The sequence below is a fragment of the Silene latifolia genome, chromosome 2 (assembly GCF_048544455.1).
Source record: "Silene latifolia isolate original U9 population chromosome 2, ASM4854445v1, whole genome shotgun sequence".
Taxonomy (NCBI): domain Eukaryota; kingdom Viridiplantae; phylum Streptophyta; class Magnoliopsida; order Caryophyllales; family Caryophyllaceae; genus Silene; species Silene latifolia.
This window is the reverse complement of record NC_133527.1, coordinates 11,146,871-11,161,760: the sequence shown is the minus strand read 5'-3', so window position 1 is coordinate 11,161,760 and position 14,890 is coordinate 11,146,871. Positions and strand designations below refer to the sequence as shown.

At 32.2% G+C, this 14,890-nt stretch overlaps 1 pseudogene; it reads left to right on the top strand.

Moving 5' to 3' along the window:
* Positions 1–2,324: 2,324 nt before the first annotated feature.
* LOC141633816 (sugar transport protein 10-like) lies at positions 2,325–4,410 on the top strand (annotated as a pseudogene).
* The last annotated feature ends 10,480 nt before the right edge of the window (positions 4,411–14,890 follow it).

The window sequence follows — 14,890 nt, the reverse complement described above, 5'->3', positions numbered from 1 at the left end:
ATGATGTAAAATATTTTGTAAGATTCCTTCAAAAAAAATATATTGTAAGATATGATGAGATTATGTTAGTATAAAATATTATCATTAATTTTGGTAAAAATAATTATTGATTCCATAATTATAAAATAGATTCCATCACATATTTAAGTTTTATTCGTGGTGTATAAAAGATTCGTACACCGAGTGTAACCGTAGCATCTTCCTTCAAAAATGAAGGTTTATCTATTTATACCTAGAAGGTGTTATAGTATGTTGATGGTTATACTTATGATAAGTGAAGTAGTTAGGAGATTAGTTTGCTTAATATGAGCTATAGCCCGACATGCTTTTAGAGTAAATAAAATTTACTTTACCAAAGTTTCAACCTATGGGTGTAGCAAAGTTGGTTGTACAGGATTATATAGCAACAATTAGTACTCCTCCATTGTGTGGCGTGCGATCAAACCTACTGACAGCATTTGTTTTTTTGAAAGAATTGACAACACTTTTTTTTTATAGCATAATAAATAAATAACTAAATAAGATGCAAATATGATAAAGATGGTACTGTAGCCTTTCTCAAAAAAACTTGGAAGGAGTTTAAAAGTAATAAACATATATGTAAATTTGACCAAAATAATACTTTATTTCAAGTTTTTCTCCTAAATTTTTAACCTTATCTTAATGAATTTAAAATCTCATATTAATGAACTAGTTTAGATCTCGTGCAATATATGCACGGTATTTATAAAATTTTACTTTTTAGTTCACACGGTATTATTTATGGATTTTAAATTGACAATTCACTTATTTTTTTTATGTTTCTCATCACTTTACTTTGATTTGACCAATAAAAATTAAAATTGTAAAAAGTCATGATGAGTGTTTTAATAAAAGTTTTCTTTTTATCGAGAAATTAATGATGTTATTTTTAGAATATTTTTCCTATTAAATTTTTTTGTGCAAATTATTATCATTAAAAGTCAATGAATTTTCATCGTACAATTATTTTAAAAAAAACGTATACAGTTTTTTATCTTATAATGATGGAGATAAATTTATGTAGAATGTGAAATAATATAGAATGTGTTAAATATTAATATTATTAAAAGATTGTGCCACTAATCACCTACCATACCTATAATATATGCTAAAAATACTACGCTTTATTTTAAGAAATATGGTCTAGGCGGGAAAAATGAGAGTCTCGCCTACTCTTTTAGTAAATAAGGGATTTTAAACTTGATTCAAGTAAGATCATGTTCTTTAATAGCAATTTTAAATTTGGTAACTTAAATATTTAATTAAATTGATAAGTTTGTTATTTTGTACTTATTTTGTATTTTTTTCAAGCATATACAAGTATAAAATCTGTATGATATATGATTGGTCGAATTGTAAGTCGAAAAAGCTGTATATTTATTGGAATATACTAGTATTACACTCGTTAGAACTCATCACTTTTAAATTTTCGCCCTATAAAGTACAAGTCCCCCCCCCCCCCTATTTTGATTTCCGAATAATACAAATTTTAGCCCTACATGTATTCCAATTCCGGATCCGACCCTGGATGGAGTTATATGTATTATTCGAGTAAGTCTTCGATACGACCGTTTTTGTAGAATAAGATGAACTCTAAAGAAAAGAAGTTTAAACTTAACATTTAAATATATTAACCTTTGGAGTTTGTTTTGATTAGTGATTACGCGATATCTTGTAAGAAATACGAAATATATTAAAATATTTATCATAAAATATTAAGTTATTAAAAATTGACAAATTTATTTTATATGTTTACCAAATAATTTTCTTGGGGATATTGTTAATCAGTTAGTCTAATGTTAAATATAGTTTCACAGAACAATTGTGAAATTATTTTATAAGTGTCACTTTTTTGTCATGGTTACTTTTATATCTCATAAGAAAATAATGGCCAAGGTACTCCACTCCCTACAAAAGACATATTTAAATTGATTCTAAAAATAAGGAAACAACAAGAAACTTTAAAACTCATATTTCTCTAATGAATTAATTCCAAAAAAAATACCTAATATAGAGAGTTTATTGACCCATGAATTGCGTACACTAAACTCTATAAGTGGTCAAGACTTTAGCTTAAGTAATGGACAACTACATCTTTCCGTACATTAAGGAGTGAAAACACACTCTATTAACACTATATATAATACCCTTTATCAATTGCAAACATTATTCACTCACAGCTCATTTTATGTCTATCATTTAACCAAAGAAGAAAGTGATCTTTTTTAACACATTGTTGTAATTATCTCATTTAAATTGAAACTTAGGAAAACATACATTAATTTAAGTTGTGTGTGTGAGACATGGCAGGGGGAGGTTTTACAAATTCTGCACCGAGTGGACGGAAGTATGAAGGCGGAGTCACCTTCTTTGTTATATTCACATGTTTTGTTGGTGCCACTGGCGGTCTCATCTTTGGATATGACATTGGAATTTCAGGTTTTTATTTCGCTCATCTTTTGTTACGTTTACTTTTTTTTATCTAAGCGTCAAATGTAGAACTTTGTATACACATTATTAAATATTGTGTTCTACAGAATATCACAACACTTTGTAACATTAACCAAATTGTCAGATCATGTATAGAGTCGTATTATGAGACTATTGAGTGTATAAATCATAAAACAATTTTACTTATAATTGGTTGTTGTTCATATTATTACGCTACTAATATTTAATTTATATCGCAGGAGGAGTGACATCGATGGATATATTCTTGAGAAGGTTTTTTCCATCAGTGTATCGAAAAGAAACCGCAGAATCAAGCCATGAAAGTGCATACTGCAAATTTGATAGTCATCTCCTACAACTATTCACGTCATCGCTTTACCTTGCGGCCTTAGTGGCTTCATTCTTTGCTTCGGCCATTACTAAAACATTTGGTAGGAAGATGTCAATGTTCATCGGTGGACTTACTTTTCTTATCGGATCATTGCTCAATGGATTTGCACAAAATATACTTATGCTCATTGTTGGTCGCGTCTTCCTTGGTATTGGAGTTGGGTTTTGTAATCAGGTAAAACATTATATATATCCCCTTTATCCTTTTATTCTTTGTACATACAATTATAATGTGAACTATTAATTGACATTTAATATATCGAATGTTCGCGATCTGTGCAGTGTACCTCTCTCGAAATGGCACCCGCAAATCTCGGGGAGCTCTAAACATGTGTTTTCAAATGGCAACAACAATTGGTATTCTTGCAGCAAACTTAATCAATTACGGAACATCGGGCATCAAGGGTCATCTTGGATGGAGACTATCCTTAGGACTTGCCGCCGTTCCAGCCCTAATGGTGACCGTAGGAGGTCTAGTCCTTCCCGACTCACCAAACTCCTTGATCGACCGAGGCAAAAGACAAGAAGCAAGGAGAATGTTGCAGAAGATCAGAGGCGTTGACAATGTCGATGAAGAGTTTCAAGACCTTGTTGAGGCGAGTGACGAATCTAAGAAAGTTGATAACTCATGGAAGAATATTATGTTGCCTAAGAACCGACCTCAACTTATCATGGCAATTCTTATTCCTTCATTCCAACAATTGGTGGCATCAATGTTATTATGTTTTATGCACCGGTTCTTTTCAAGACTCTTGGATTCGGTAATGATTTGCGCTTATGTCGTCCGTGATTACCGGAGGTGTTAACGTTCTTGCCACTCTAGTTTCCATTTTCTCTGTTGATAAGGTTGGAAGAAGGGCATTGTTCCTTCAAGGTGGTGTCCAGATGTTTATTTGCCAGGTAACATTATTTACGTCTATAATAAAACATTTCAACAACAAACCATTAAAATATGTGTGCTATCTTTTGTTCATTTATCTTCTTTTTCTACAGATTTTGACAGCAATTTTCATCGGTAAAACATATGGAACAACCGGACAAGGAGCATTTTCAAAGGGCAATGCCGATTTGGTAGTATTCCTAATATGTGCCTATGTTGCGGCCTTTGCGTGGTCATGGGGTCCCTTGGGTTGGTTAGTGCCTAGTGAAATCTTTCCTCTCGAGACTCGATCTGCCGGACAAGCCATTACCGTGATATTCAACATGATCTTTACATTCATCATCGCTCAATGTTTTCTCACAATGTTATGTTACATGAAGTTTGGACTATTCCTCTTCTTTAGTGGATTCGTCGTCATTATGACAATCTTCATTTACTTCTTCTTGCCCGAGACCAAGAATGTTCCAATTGAAGAAATGTACGGCGTATGGAAGGCACATTGGTTCTGGGGCAAGTACATCCCTGACGAAGTCTTAGGCAGTTACGCAAAGAACATCCAATTAGAGAAGCAATGAAAACAAAGTTTTAGCAAGATTAATTCTCTTTGTGCCGCGATTTTGAGGGAATTCTAACGTGTGTTCGACATAGAGGTGATTAATGGGGAAAAATTCAAGGCCTTCCTACTCTAGAGCTTCATGACAAGAATTTCACATTCGTGTTTGAGTGAAAAATAATTGGCATCCTTCTTATGTTCTCTTTTGCAGTTCTCTATGTTGGACAATAATGAGTGACAATGAATCAATGTTTGTTCTAAATGTACCTCATTCTCATTTTTGAATAATAATCAAATTGTTCAATTTTATAGCAATATTTTATTTTGTATCTTGGTTTTAATTGTTGCAAACCGATAATTAAACATCATCAAAATTTTGAGAATTTTTATGCTGTAAAATGAAATAATTAATTCCGTAAGTTTGATCTGAACACCGTTAAATAATTAAATAATGAAAACAAACTTCTAGCCAGATTGTTTCTCTTCGTGGCCACGATTTTGAAAATGTTTAGCGTGTTCTTTTCGAAAAAGTGGAGTATTATATTACCATATGTCATATTACAACATAAATTAATATAATAATACGAATACATAAATTAAATAACAATAATATAAAAAGAGAGTAAAGAGAAAGATGTAGCGTGGGTCAAATCGTGTTAGATGCTTTCCTAAGAGAGATAACGCCTCCACTGTACTGGTTACCAAATAGTAAGTTTCTCTCCCAAGATACGACAAACAGTTAGACTACTTCAGATGCAGTAAGAGAAATCCCCAAATCGACGATCGCCAATGCTCAATAATATTTTTAGTAGTAAAGTAAACTTTTAATAAGAATAGTTTAAGATGTTGTATAATAGAAATATTAGACGATGACTACTTCGCAAGTTATCTTACTCGGCCAAAGTCTATCTAAATTGTGCTTTACAACCGTTCTTTTTTGTACCCAAAATAGCGTTTGACCACCATAAACAACTTGTCTGCTGAAAGAATTGATATTTCAAGCAATCCATCCGTAATAACATTTTTATAATTACCAAGTTTGTAACACATAAGTCAAAACAAAGACTTAAAAGTGACCACACAACGTCAAAATTATGATGGCAATAATCTCACTCTCAAGAATATTAATTAGTTTTTGTACGCGTGAAAAATCACGGGTGCGTTTGAGATTAATTATATAAGTTCGTGAATAAACGTGACTTCATTAGTTTGAAACTTCTTTGTTTGTTTGTGTTTCATACATTAGCATGCCAAAATATTTCATAAGAATCATACTTCATGTATTTTTGTGAGATGCAAAACGACATTTTAAGATCCAGTTTCACACAAATCTATAAATATTATTAAAAGACTATCCTAAAATGACCAATTAAGTCCACGTAGACAATGTCACGTAGGATAAAAAAAAGCCACGCAGACATTTGAAGCTCACGTCAGCCGCATAACCCAAATGCCACACACACATTCATACCCAATTACCTCGTCTCTTATCATCAATGTTCCTACTGACAACGACAATCCCCCTTTTTCCGCTCATTTCGTCAACCGGCATTAATTTATTATTTCATGGCATTAATTTAATTTATTTATCTATAAATTAATTTAATTCACTTATCTATAATATTAAAAGATATTATCTATATTCTTAAATTATTTTTGTATATTAAATATATTGTTTTCCAAAATTTATGTAACACTTAGAAATTTACATCAAAATTTCATAATTTGTAATTAATATTGACACTTTAATTGAAACTTTTGTGATAAAACATGTTAATAAAATTTATAATTTATAATTAAAATTGATATTTTAATTGAAATTTTTGTAATAAAACAAGTTAATAAATTAATTAAAACTTATTAATTAAAATTCTTCATATTACTTACCACCCACCATTTTTATTAACATTTTTTCCTATTTAATTCATTTTTTTAATTAAACATGGTAATAAATTGATTAAGACTCTTCATAATACTTAACACCCACCAAATTAATTAAAAGTTTTTCCTATTTAATTAATTTTCAAAATATAATATGTTAATAAATTGATTAAAACTCTTTATATTACTTAACAGCTAACACCCATAATTTTCATTAATATTTTTTTCTATTTAATTCACCTCTTGAGTTTCTCGACAATCAATTATCTAATTAAATAATACCACAAAATAAATTAAAAATAAAATTAAAATATTGGAATTTATGGTTGTATAATGGCTAGAAAACCTATAATACCTATAATAGTTTCTATCTTTAAAATCTTATTAAAAGGCTAACCTAAAAAATGTGACATTACAAGTTTAATTGTGACGTGGTAACTGACATGATAAAAAAAAGTGATATGAATTACCAATTTAAGAAAATTAAAAAATATAAGGTAAATTTTTTTTAAAAATATAAGGTATAAATACAAACAAAAAAATAAAATAAAAAATAAAATTGTAAACCATTGATCTCCTCTCATAATTTTTGTTATTTATTTAACCATTATTTCCTTTATTTAATGAAATGACCTTTTAACTTTCCTTTCATCATTACTATATAAACTTCGTATTTATGTACCATATTTTTTATTTTTTCTTTAATTCATAAAATTTTGAGAGAATTTGTAATAGAATTTTTCACATATATAACTATTATATTCACCCTAATTTTCAATTTTATTCAAAAATATAGCACCTAAAGTATACATAGAAAAGTAAACTAATTATTTCGTTTTTTATTTTTCTTATGTTTTATATTAATTTGTTATTATTTTTTGTGTTTGTATTAAAATTGCAGGAGAATGAATTTCCAGCTTTATTCAAAAAATTGGTAGGTAAGGTATAGCTAAAGAAATAAATTAATTATTTTGCCTTTTATTCTTATTATGTTTTGAATTAATTAGAATCTTATTAGTTATTTTTTTTTGTTTATATTAATATTGCAGGAGAATGAATTTTGGTAGGTAAACTATACAATGAGAACTAAATTAATTGGTAGGTAAACTATACAATGAGAACTAAATTAATTGTTTCAATTTTTAGTTTTAGTATGTTTTGAATTAATTAGAATTTTATTAGTTATTTTTGTGTGTGTGTTTGTATTAATATTATTGGAGGATGACATACTCACATAGTCACATATAAATAACAATGCATGAGATTCAAAATCATGGCTATGGACCTTCTTTACATATTTTTTTTCTTGTTTTGGATGACTCTTTCATTTTTGTCGATTTTTCTTTTTTCTACAATGATGTATTTGAAATATCGGATGGTAGCAAAAATCTTTAATAAGTTTTTGACATGTTGTTACATTATTGTCCTTTACCCTTTCCTACACTTTAGTCTCCTTTGTAACACTTATGTTCTATTTTTATTTTGTCAAACAGGTTACAAATCAAATTGCTTAACCAAATTGTTAAAGTACGATACACATATGTCAATTTGATCCTATCGTAGTGTTATAATATGCACAAATAGTAATTAGTTAGAAACGATTCTTATTCTCCAATTCATTGTTCCAATTTCAATACTTTGAAGCCTTTAAATCATTTTTTTCCATCAAATATACTATTCTGTAACTCACAATATTTTTTTGTATAAATATTTTTATTGAATGATTTGTTTATATTTTATTTTCTCCTGAATTAGGAAAGGCTAATATTTCGTATGAAGTATAATAGTATTGTTTCTATTATAATTTTTTTATGAATGATCGAATATGGAGAAGCTATGTTTAGAATCGTATATGCATAAATCTCTATTTATTGCGTGATTCCGAGAAATGCGTAATTAGTTTTGCTCATCTTATACTAATAATAATAATTATTAGAGTTCGTCTATAAAGTTTTGATTCTTACTTTACTCTCTTACTTTTTGTCTCAAATCTAATCTTATATATATACTACGGAGTATATTATTATAACACAAAATGTGATATTTTAAATATATGTAACATTTCCTTGGAATTATTCGGAATAGTTGTTAAAGTTGCTCACATAAAAGTTCACGACCGTTTCTTTGCAAGATAAACATAGGGTCAAGTACTTTACAATGCACCAAAATGACAATAAAAACAATATCTCCATTCAAGCAATAAAGAGGCAAGTTGCAATGTTTGTTGGTGAAGAAAACCATTCATATTCTATAATCTTTAAGCCGGTCAAAGCAATGGTTAAATAATAAAGAGACAATTGATGAATCACTAATTAAAGAGCAATTGAAGAACCATTAATTAAACAGGCAATTGAAGAATCATTAACAAGTCAAACGAGAAAATTGAGAGTCGTTGATTTTCTTTCTATAAAATCTCATCAAAATACCCATTCATATTGTCTTATTTGATACCAGGTTGTCCAAACCAACATTACTCATCCTTACAAAAGTCAGTTTTTTTTTTTGTTCTCTCTGTAATTTAGAGTATTTTATTGGAATTTTGTGTCTCCTTTTTCTTTTCTTTTTGTTCATTTATTTATATTTAATAACCTTAATTGGAGGTGCCAATTTAATTAATTAACATGATAATTTAATTAATGATGTTATTGTTGGAGGTATGTATATGTTAATGCGATCCTAAAATGGATATACTTTGAACTTCGCGTAATTATTTTGCATACCCAATAAGAAATATTTTTACTACACTAGCATACTTATCCATATTGTACGAGTTTTAGGATTTTGACGGGAGTATTTATTTAAATTATATATCTATATGTGTACTTACTATAAGTAATAAGAAGGTTATATTTTTGTAGAGAAAGAAAGAATAATGAATGAAAAGTAATCACGCTATATATTTCGAAATTATGAGGTTTTTTTAACTGCATATGTAGTAGAAAATAAATTTCAATGCAATTTGTTCATATATGGAAGGGTGACTTCTTTTAATGTTTTGTTTTATTGGTAGAAACTTGTACTCATTTTTAAATCCTTTGAAAATAGGGGACGACAATGGAGCGCAAATTCATGTTCCAATACTTCTATGACGTCAAGATTGTCCATAAGACCAGAAGTACCCGAAAATTCAATTTGACGGATTGTGTCATCACTTCAAAACAACCAAGCTATTCACATTTTGGTTTGCGTATCATCCCGAACCAAAAATTTGGAGTCTATTAAACTTTTATTTTAAAATACCGCTCCCTCAGTCGTGTTCATTTATTTACCTTTTTTTTAATTATTTGTGAATGGTTTTTTAATTAAAATTAAACAAATGATTGAGAGAGAGGGACTACTCCATATAAGTTATTCACAATTAAACACTTAAACACAGTCAATTATTAACGATCCCGTGATTGTCACGGGCTCCAAAACTAGTTAAAATATTATACAGGTAATTAGATTAGACTTGCCAAACGGGTCAAGGCTAGTTTAGACCAGGTTAGTTCGAATGTGTCACATTTTCGGATTAGCTAGGATCAGGTCAAGTCATTTTGAGTTTCAGGTTTGTTGATAGGGTCATTTTCGGGTTAATGGTTAAAAAACAAAAAAAGTGCATTTTACATTATTAAATATTTATAGGTTAGTTTTGATGATTGATTCTTTATTTTAACGTAAATAGTATTAAGTGCAATTTCATATTAGTAATTTCAAGTTATTTTGGGTCAATTAGTGTTATGTTTTGTGGGTCGTTTCGAGTTAGGTAGTTTTGGATTTGATTAGTTATGGATAAACAAAGCTCGGACTGTGTTCTGGTCAAATCGGATTAATTCGAGTTTCGAGCCGCATATGGGTACTGTAGTTTAAGTCACTTTCGAGCATCGGGTCAGGTTAATTCTGTCAGGTTTTATTAGATGATGTAACGTATCAATGTATATAACGTCGAACTACTTAATTGAACATTGAGAATTTTGATATAAAGTCAATTGTGTTAGGTGAATATCCGATACTCACATACTTCATTTCCTCATCGACCAATGTTTTTTATATAATATCATATGAAAGTAGTTGTGTCATAGTCAAGACATAAAGGAGATGTCGGTCATGCGCAGTAGGCGATAAAGGCCGGTGTTGAGCAAGTTATTGGGGACTTGGAGCACGCATGTCATGTTGGCGGCGGGCTTGGAGGGGGTTTATAGATTGGTGATGGGTCGTGAAGGAGTAGGATGGTTGGTGGTAGAGTAACGTGTTGATTTTTCTTATTTCTAAAATATCTATGTATTACGCAATATGTTTGATTTAATCTATTTTTTTGCTTTTGTTTTGCTCTCTCTCACTGTAATATGTCTTTTTATGCAGTGTTTCTTTTTGTTGGGTTTGTTTGTTTTTCACTTACCGTAGCACATGATTTTGTTGGCTTTAATTCGTTTTTTTTCCTCATCGCAATACATTTTGTATATATTGTTGCTCGGACAACGTGACTGTAGAAAAATTGACATAGTGTAACACCTCCTTCTTACCCGGTCAAGGTAATGAGAGGATGTTACCATCTCGGTTTTCTGAGGCAGTGTTTCAAAACTCCAATTAAAGAACAACATAAATAAACAAGTTTAGTAATTTACAAATGAATAAATGATTAATAAATGTAAACTATAACATATACAACTCGACTACTATCTAAGTCATCTAACTAAGTAGCTCGACTCCAAGTCCAAAGCGCGTCCAGTCTCCCGTGTGACACCAAATCAACTTGTACTCAACCTGCTCCCCATATGATCGGAAATATCATATGGATCGACACAGGCCACCCCGGAAATAGGTGACAATTTACGCACAACCCAAACACGTCAGTTTTAATAAATAAACATAAGACACGACACAATATATATAAATATGCAACATGTCAATGATGTGAATAAGACACTATTATACAATCACCACGGCGGTACCGGGACACGCCCAGACGTACCCACAACCACCGGTGTCAGGGACACGCCCACGACACCATACCTCACAAATAGGTACTCGGGACACGCCAGTGGTACCGGGTCTGGAAGCCAACCGGATCCCCTGTCAGACGACGTGCCTCAACCACACGAGTCCCTCCGTACTCAAGTCATTAATGTGCACATCCCTCTTAGAGTGGGAAGCTCCAAGAGGCGACTCAAGCGTAAGACGGTCTCCCAAGCGCCTTACGTCTCCTCAACAACAAGTATCACCACCACAATCCATCATATCCTCCAATATACATAATAACTCAATAAATGTAAAATACCATACATTATGCCAATATGCCCATTTCACAATGAATATGCATAACTCTTATCAATTGTGCATCTTTCTCATACATCATGAATGCCAATCATATCACATACCCATGTATACCAACAACCACATATTATAATACAAATCCAATGACATTATGAAACCAACACTAATGACTTATTATCATGTTATGAAGAAATCCCAACTATACTATGAGACTAACAACAATTATCCACAACAATCATGTTACAATGCAATAACAACACAATAATGACACATGAAACAATTTACACTTATTGAAACCAAGTATGATTAACCTACCTTTTAGCATACTCCAAAAGCTACTCGAAACCACAAAGGATACGTCTCATAAGACCATCTTATCCTACATAAATTATATAATACTATCACAATACATCCTACACTATTATACAATACAAAATCCCTTATTATTACCTATTAGTTACCCATAATACTAATTACTAGCATTAATTAACATTATCCATGAAAACCCCCAAATTATAGGGTTTGGTTCAACATAAAAAAATGAAAGAAAAATGGTGAGTGATAACTTACTAGTGAAAAGGAATGAAAAATATTCAAGCTTGGTGAACAATTCCTCTAAATCTAGGTTGGTTTTTTTGCTAGTGTGTATGGAGAAGGTTCTAAAGATATTTGAGAGGGTTTTTAGAGAGTAGAGGATAAGATAGGAGTGAAATAATGGAGAGGAAATATGAAAAATGATGTTTAAAGATGATAAGGCGACCTACCACTCCTCACGCGTAATAAGAGATAGCGACAGATCACTCGGTCGAGTGAGGCTCCACTCGGTCGAGTGAACCATCAAATCGGTCGAGTGACACACAACAGGAGCTCTGGGTTGCTGCCTAGAGGGCACTCGGTCGAGTGAAATATCACTCGGTCGAGTACTGGTGGCACTCGGTCAAGCGCCCTCTCCACTAGGTCGAGTGCCACTTCCACTAGGTGGAGTGCCAGCTGCACTAGGTCTAGTTGCTCAGCTGCAAGCTACAGAAATCCGGGTTATTACACATAAGGTACTTTATATTATATTTGCAGTATGATATATAAATTTTGCTACCCTTTCTAATATTTGAAGACCTATATGGAAAAAAAATGTTAGAAAACACTACTTTTTAAACCCTTTAATGTATGTAACAACCTGGATTCCAAAATAAAAGAAATAGCATGATATAATAGATAATCAGAGTTGAATAATAAATAGTAAGGTCTAGGGGGCGGAAACACCTGACCAAATCCGGATCGATACTAAAATTCAAACCAAATCTGATACATTATTCAAAGGTTCTTAAGACTTAAACCAAAATTCTAAACAGATTATTCATCTCGCCGCACGATACTTTCCAAGCAATATCAACCAATCAGCAACAATCTGAACAACGTGAGAATGGAAGTCGACAGTCAGTCGGGAGTAACTAGATGCTCTCTGAGTCATGTTTACAAAAATTGAATATAACCAACAATCAATAACAATTGAAATGCAAAACCAGTAAACATGTGAAACCATCTATACTCATGAAAACTCAATACAACTTACCAACTTAATCAACCTTAGACGGATGCAATCATGCAACCCTAGACCATATGCAATCACTAGACCATGGACACTTACAAATCTAAGTAGCACATGATCCACAGCAACATAAGGCACAATACTAGGAATAAAGCATAGTGAATAGAGCGAATGTCCGTTAGAGCGTATCACCACTGCCTCTGACTAACGGAGCGTATCACCACTGCCTCCATCGGTGTGGAGCGTATCACCACTGCCTCCACGGTACTATGTATTGCGTATCACCACTGCCTATGTGCCTAAAACCTGGCCAGGCCCCTCGATGCAATAATTGTACACCAAACCACACTCGAGACCCAGAGCGTATAACTGACAACTCTGGCCACCCCCGAATATAGACCAAAATAAATCCCAACTCAATGGGTGGCGTTAGTTCATTCCGATAGTATATACTTGATACTACCGTCATCTATTCAAACTAGCCGACAAACAAATGCACAATATAACTGACTGTACCAACATGCGTGAACAACATCACGACTCAACTCATAGGATAATATAACTGACTATCCTACATATCATACGAACATGAGTAACCAATAACAATAGAACCATAGTGATATAACACATTGAATACAATACAATATATAAGATAAGTATTGATACCTGTCGATGTGAGTATCAAAAATAATATTTATAGAACCAAACTACAAGTAGCAAGTGGTAGTAAGGGTCGATCCGCAGGGAGGTAGGGAGATGATAGTTGCTTATTATTTCAGTCTATCGGTAACAGTGAGGGGGAGTTTTGATGTGAATTAATTCTAAAACTAATAACATAAACTAAAAAAATAAATAAAAGTTGCAAAATATGTAAACAATGATGAAATAAATGCTAAGACGGTCGGTTCACTATAGCTGCAATGGCACAATATCCTAGGTAAGTCCGAAATACAGTCGTGTAGGATGGGTAAAACAAGTCCTCTCGGTCTAAGTTAACTAGTATCTCCTTTCGGCCTATGCTACCAGTCCCTAGGTCTCACTAACACTAGCTCTCGCCCCGATTAGTGATTCCTAAAGCCTAAATTGCATTATCTCTCGATCTCAGCAATTTAGTCGTCTTAATTCGTTAATTATTGCCCTTCCCTATCTTTCGATCTACGGGTTGGTCAAAACTAAGCATCTAACAAGTCTCCTCTTGGTCTCATTGTTAAATATTGCACTTAACGAATTATACGGTGCTAATCAGACACGAAGTCAGTCGATCGATCAGCTACCCTAGTCGATCGACAAACCGGCTCAGTCGGTCGACCAGAGAAGCCAGTCGATCGACCAAGCCCTAATGCGGGGTCACCTATTCTAAGGCCATCTACTCTATAGATCCCCTACATCTTAGCAAGGAGTATTTAGCTACTCATACTTACGCAAATAACAAGAACTAATTTGATAATAGACATAAAGAATTGCATAATTGAAATAATTAATGAATAAATTCGCATAAAACTATAACTAGGGCTTTGGGATTCTATCTAGCAAGAATTAAAACTACTGAAACGAAATAACAATATAGGAATTAAAAGATTAGAATTACCGAAGCAAGGAACAAGATGAATCCGAAAGCAAAGTACAAACTTTATTGAGAATTCTAACTACGAATAACTAATGTATTATAGGAACTGAATTAAACTAAGCTAATGAATGATAGATGCTAAGGAAGAGTTACGTTATATAAGGAAACAACGTAACCTATTCCTAAACCTAAATACAATGGGCTTCCTCGTCTTTTAATTTGCGCGTCAGCTCGTGGGGTGGTCGATCGACCACTGGAACCAGTCGATCGACTAAGATACGCTGTACAGGAGCTTCTGATAATTCCTGCAGCGCGCACCGATCTTAAAACAGCTGTCATTTCTTTGTT